The sequence below is a fragment of the Mirounga angustirostris genome, unplaced genomic scaffold (genome assembly GCF_029215605.1).
Source record: "Mirounga angustirostris isolate CCGP_5_RB_7025 unplaced genomic scaffold, mMirAng1.0.hap1 SCAF_15, whole genome shotgun sequence".
In the NCBI taxonomy this organism is placed as follows: domain Eukaryota; kingdom Metazoa; phylum Chordata; class Mammalia; order Carnivora; family Phocidae; genus Mirounga; species Mirounga angustirostris.
The window spans coordinates 21,342,380-21,348,351 of record NW_026991723.1 but is presented as its reverse complement, the minus strand read 5'-3'; positions in this window follow the sequence as shown (position 1 = coordinate 21,348,351).

Sequence of the window (5,972 nt, the reverse complement as noted above, 5' to 3'; positions counted from 1 at the left end):
AAAGGGACACCTGGATGGCTCAGTCAGTTAAGCATCTGCCTTCAGCTCAGGTCATGATCCTGCGGTCCTGGGATCAAGTTCCGCATTGGGCTCCTGGTTCAGCAGGGAGCCTGCTTCTGGCTCTGCCTGCCGCTCCCCCTGCTTGTGCTCTCTCTCTCTCTGACAAATAAATAAATAAAATCTTAAAAAAAAAAAGAATAAGTTACCTAGAAAGGCCCTAATACGGGGAAGTTAAAATCATACCCAGGGGTTAAATGAATTTTAAAAACTAAGAAATATTTCTAATTGAATGATAAACATATCAAAATTCATACATTCTTCTAGTAGATTGTCAATTAGCAAATATAGAAGGAATGATGGAGTTAGAAATATCATCTAAGGCTAGCATGGATTAGAGACATATATGAGAGACAAATGTAATGCATGCTTGTGGATTCTACTCTGGATTACTGTTAAATTTTCAAATTTCAATTAAAAAGTGAAGATTGGGAATTGAAATTCATCAGATGCTTTTTCATCAGTGGAGGCAGTCACATAATTTCTTTCTAATTTGATTTGTTAATATAATAACCAATTTTTATGTTATGATTTTTATGCCGTCGTAGCATCTTTGCATTCCTGACATAAAAATGTATCATTCAATTAACACCTTGTTGGTTTCAACTTACTAATATTAGACTCAGGATGTTTGCTTCAATTTTTAAGCAAGGTTAGCCTACGATTAAGTTATAGGTAAAATTCAGGTCCATTTAGTGTATTAGAGTTAGGTTAGGGTGGCAGAATGATTTTAAAAAGGCTTCAACACATTCTCTGCTCCAGAAAAGTTTATTAATATGGAAAATGATTCATTTCTTAAAGATTTAGAAGACTTTTTAGTAAAATCATCAGAGCCTTGTGCCTCCTTAGAAATATTTCGGCATTTTTGGTTTATGCTACAGTTGTTCTTTTTTTTTTTTAAGATTTTATTTATTTATATGTCAGAGAGAGAGAGAGAGCACAAGCAGGGGGAGCAGCGGCAGAGGGAGAAGCAGGCTTCCCGCTGAGCAAGGAGCCTGATGTGGGGCTCGATCCCAGGACACTGGGATCATGACCTGAACTGAAGGTAGACGTTTAACTGACTGAGCCACCCAGGTGTCCCTGCTATAGTTGTCCTATGCACATGTGCAAGTGTTCTACATATTGTTGAAACTAATTTTGTTATTTAATAATTTCCTAATACTTTATTTATTTGATCCAATTTTTCAAAATTTTAATGCAAAATATACATAATATTTTCTTTAAACTTTTATACCCTTTATAGCATAACTGTGCTTCTTTTGTTTCTTAATACTGCTTTTGTATCTCCTGGGATTTTTTTTTTTTTTTTAGCATACTTGTTAATGTTTTCTATATTTGGTCATCTTTTAAAATAGCATTCCGTTCTGTTTATCAAATTTTTATTTTATTTTATTATTTATTTATTTATTTGAGAGAGAGAGAGAATGAGAGACAGAGAGCACATGAGAGGGAAGAGGGTCAGAGGGAGAAACAGACCCCCCGCTGAGCAGGGAGCCCGATGCGGAACTCGATCCCAGGACTCCAGGATCATGACCTGAGCCGAAGGCAGTCACTTAACCGACTGAGCCACCCAGGCGCCCAAATTTTTAGTTTAAATTTCACTAATTTCTTATTTTAATTTAGCAATTGTTTTCTCTTGCTTTAGATTTATTCCCCCCCTAATTTCTTGAGTTGAACGATTAAAACATTTTCTCCAAGATTTCTCATTTTCTAACAGTAATTTCACGAATTCTAATAAAAGAATTTCCTTGAATAACTTTGGCCACAACACATACTTATTATTATATAGCACCCTTTCTGACCTAGTAGTTAGCTGGGAGATTGGCTTTTAATTTCCATGTGGATAGATTTTATTTTGCTATGTTATGACAAAAATATTCTAAGTTCTAGATCCATTTTCCCTACTTTTAGCTATTTTTCAAAGATTTTTTAAACATTTTATGCTAAATACTGGCATAATTCTCTGGCTTAATATTTCTGTTCAGCAATCCATTCTTGTCCATTCTGCTACTGAATGCATCAGCTGAGTTTTTGTATACCCATGATGATGCTGTTTAGATCTCAAGTGCCCCTTTTTCATAGAAAAACTGTTCTTTCTTACAGAACGAAATATTCCTTCTTCTTCATCTGAGTTTAGTAGTTACATTTATTTTACATTTCCTATACTATCTTCACTGTATTGATCATTAACACTTCTATTGTTTGGTGCTTCTATAAAAGTGTTGTTCATTTTCCTTAAATATTAGTAATTTGTGTGTGGGTGTGTCTGCTCATTTTGAATCTGATCTTCCATGTTTACCTATTGATAGGGGGCTGTATGTGTGTCTATATGTTATTAATGTATTTGATGTATTCTCCAGCTGGTGTCAGGGGAGTGGTTTATTCAAATAGTCACACCTGTTTGACTTCTTCATTCAATTATTCTTTGAATTACCTAATCCACTAATGACATCTCCTTGTTTTCCATAGTCACTTATTATTGTATCACAATGTATAGAGGTTTCTATGGGACTGAGTATGCAGATATGCATACCTATTCTTCCAGCTTGATCCATGCCTTGTATATAATGTAGTAATAATACGTTTACTCCAGTATGCAAGATTTTGCATTTATTAAGCATCTATAATGCTTAGGAAATGTTCTGCTAGTTGCTGGGAGATAGAAAATATATAAAGAGCTAAGAGTTTAGGGAAAGAGAAAAAATGTGTAGACAGACAATTAAAAAGTGGCATGTGTGAAGATCATAAAAATATGTACAAAGTATATGTGGGCCAACAGTGTGCTGAAATTGGTGGGAAAAATCCCATAGTGAGGAGTATTTTATTACTAACACTGTTTATTCATGGTAATTAAAGCAGACCAACAGTTTTATTATTGCTTTTCAGTTTTCTACAAATGATAGATAGCGACAATGACAGGCTTCTTGCCTGCACGTGTACCAGCCCACTGCCACTGTTCTCCCTTGCTGTGCCACTTGGAAGCTCAAAAGGGACGTGATACACTCTACTTGGTCACATCGCTTTACATTACAAAAAGTCTTTGCATCCCCACCAACATCTGTCGTTTCCTGACTTGTTAATTTTAGCCAGTCTGACTGGTGTGAGGTGGTATCTCATTGAGGTTTTGATTTGGATTTCCCTGATGCCGAGCGATATTGAACACTTTTTTATGTGTCTGTTGGCCATTTGGATGTCTTCTTTGGAGAAATGTCTGTTCATGTCTTCTGCCCATTTCTTGATTGGATTCTTTGTTCTTTGGGTGTTGAGTTTGATAAGTTCTTTATAGATTTTGGATACTAGCCCTTTATCTGATATGTCATTTGCAAGTATCTTCTCCCATTCTGTGGGTTACCAGAGGGGAGGTGGGTGAGGGATACGTGAAATAGGTGATGGGGATTAAAGAGCACACTTATCATGATGAGCACTGGATGTTGTATGGAAGTGCTGAGTCACTATATTGAATACCTGAAACTAATATAGCACTGTATGTTAACTATACTAGAAGTAAAATGAAAAACTTCATAAAAAAAAAGAAAATCTTTGCAACTTGGCATGTTAGGGAAGGTGGGGATGGAGAAGAGGTGATAGACACAAGAATCTTAAGAAGCTAGACATGGGGACATGTATTGATGGATTGTGTGTTGCTGGTGAGAGAGTGGGCAGAGTCTCAAGTGCTTCCTAGGTTTAGTGGGTGCAGCATGCAACAAATATGAAATATCTGTAGAACTTTCAAGAATGTTCTAGAAGAACTAATAGCTGGTTCTATAAACAGACTGCCAAATTCAACAGGATATTTGGGTTAGAATATACATCGTGTTATAAACCAGGGACTCTCAAATATTTTAATGTGAGAAGAATAGCCAGAACTACTTATTTAAAATGCAGGTCCCAAGGCCCATCCTTGGAAACCGTAATGCAATCAGAATCAGGTAAGCACAGGAATTTGCCATTTGAAAAAGCTTAAGTGATTCTGCTGAAGCTGGCCCTTGTACACAGGTTAGTAAAAACCGCTATAAACACATCAAATTAATAGCCCAGACGAAAAGGGCTCCCTACTACATGACATCAGTAATGTAATAAAGTTCATCAACTCCGTGAATAGTAAATCAATTGAGTCTAGCTCCCTCAAATCATCACAAGTCAGTTAAATGTCTCTCCACCCCATCATTTTACGCCAGTATTGATGACTTATTTTGCTACTTTTTTAGAAATAAGCAGCAGTTTATAGGCGTATCACAGGGTACCTTTTTAGCAGAACAGAATCAGCAAATAAAGAGTTACATTATTCATATTATTCACAAGCTAAATATTTGTACACTTTAAACAAGGTCAAAGTGCAAATTACTGTGAGTCCAGGAAACCAGTATAGTCACCCGACTTTGATGCAGACAGAAAAGAGCTGATCCTACAAAAATATATTGGAAGGAGTGAAAGTAACATTTGGGGGAGTTTGGGGGAGACGTGAGGATTTTAGGGACAGTGACTGGAAAGGATGTGCAGGATTGGAAGTGAGAATGCTGATATTTTAGCTTTTTTATGTGATGCTATAAATTCTTTGCAGGAAGAATATGAATCGCCTATGAATAAAATAACTTATGCCTTTTCATTTCCCTTTGCAAATATCTGTAATGTCTCCATGATGAGACATCCCAAAGAGAAGAATATTGCCAGTGACAAGAATTTGATAAACTGTTTTTATTTTCTCAGACACCTGTTAAAATTATCAGTAGATCAATTTCTTTACTGGAGATTCAGAAAAATAATATTAAGCATCAGGCTTTGTAAGCTGCAGGAAACTTCCCTATTTATCATTTCTGTTTTACATGGGAAATGTGTTTCTTTGTCCCAAGAAATTGTGGTGCTGGAGTTGGTCTTTGAATTGGGAAAAAAAAAAAAAGTGCTGGGGGAGGAGTTTGAAAATATATTTCAAAAAGTTATTTACATATTCTCTGAAGCAACTGCCTGTGTCTGGCAAAGGAGTGAAGAAGCATTTTATTTATTCAAGGGGGAGGGGATTAACGGGAGGCTTTATATTGAATATCAAACTGCCTAAGATAAAGGTATAGTACTCTCTGAAGAAGTTCAAAAGGGTTCTTTCTGTTCGTATAAATAAGGTTTATTTATAAAGGTTCTTTCTGTTCGCATATTATAAATAAAGAAATAAATTGTAGGAATTACAAACCATCCATTCGTTATTTGGTCTTTTTTTTTTTACCAACAAGAGAACTGTATCTGGTGATTTCCTCTTCAGTTAAAAAAGAATGGAGAGAAACTGAAGCCGGGCCATCAAAATAATACTGAAGTTGGTATATGATTTCCATGAAGAAAACTTCACGGAAACTTCACAGTTTAGATTTAAGAAGGAATGGCTAACAAGGAGTTCTCGCCCAGTTGCCTTTAGGGAGAGAAATGAGGCTTACTGATTATATTGTCAATTTTCAATCTGTATAAAAGGAAATGGAACAAAGAGAAAAAAGGTCCAGAATTATACATGTGGAACAATCTACTAACAAAATGGTATGAGATGTACAAATATTTTATCAAGGGTTGTTATTAAAAACATGATAAAAACCATTGTATTATCCATTGTTAAAGACTGAAGGGAATTTTTTTTTAGAGGCGGAAGAAAAATTGATGATCTCCTCATATTCTTTCTAGACTTAACAATTCAATGATTATTTACGGCAATTTGTATGTATAATGAAGTCTGAGGTTTGTCCCTGACCTCCGTCCCTATAACGAGCTAAATGCCCTTCCCTCATCTTCACCATGCTCTTTAAATTTGTCTTGCTTTATTCATCACACATTGTGTACCATAGGGTACATTGATTCTCCCTTCAGAGAATCCCTCTTGTCCGGTCCTCCCTCCTGGCCCTCCACATAATCAGCAATGCCTCGCCTCCCCAACAGGCCAC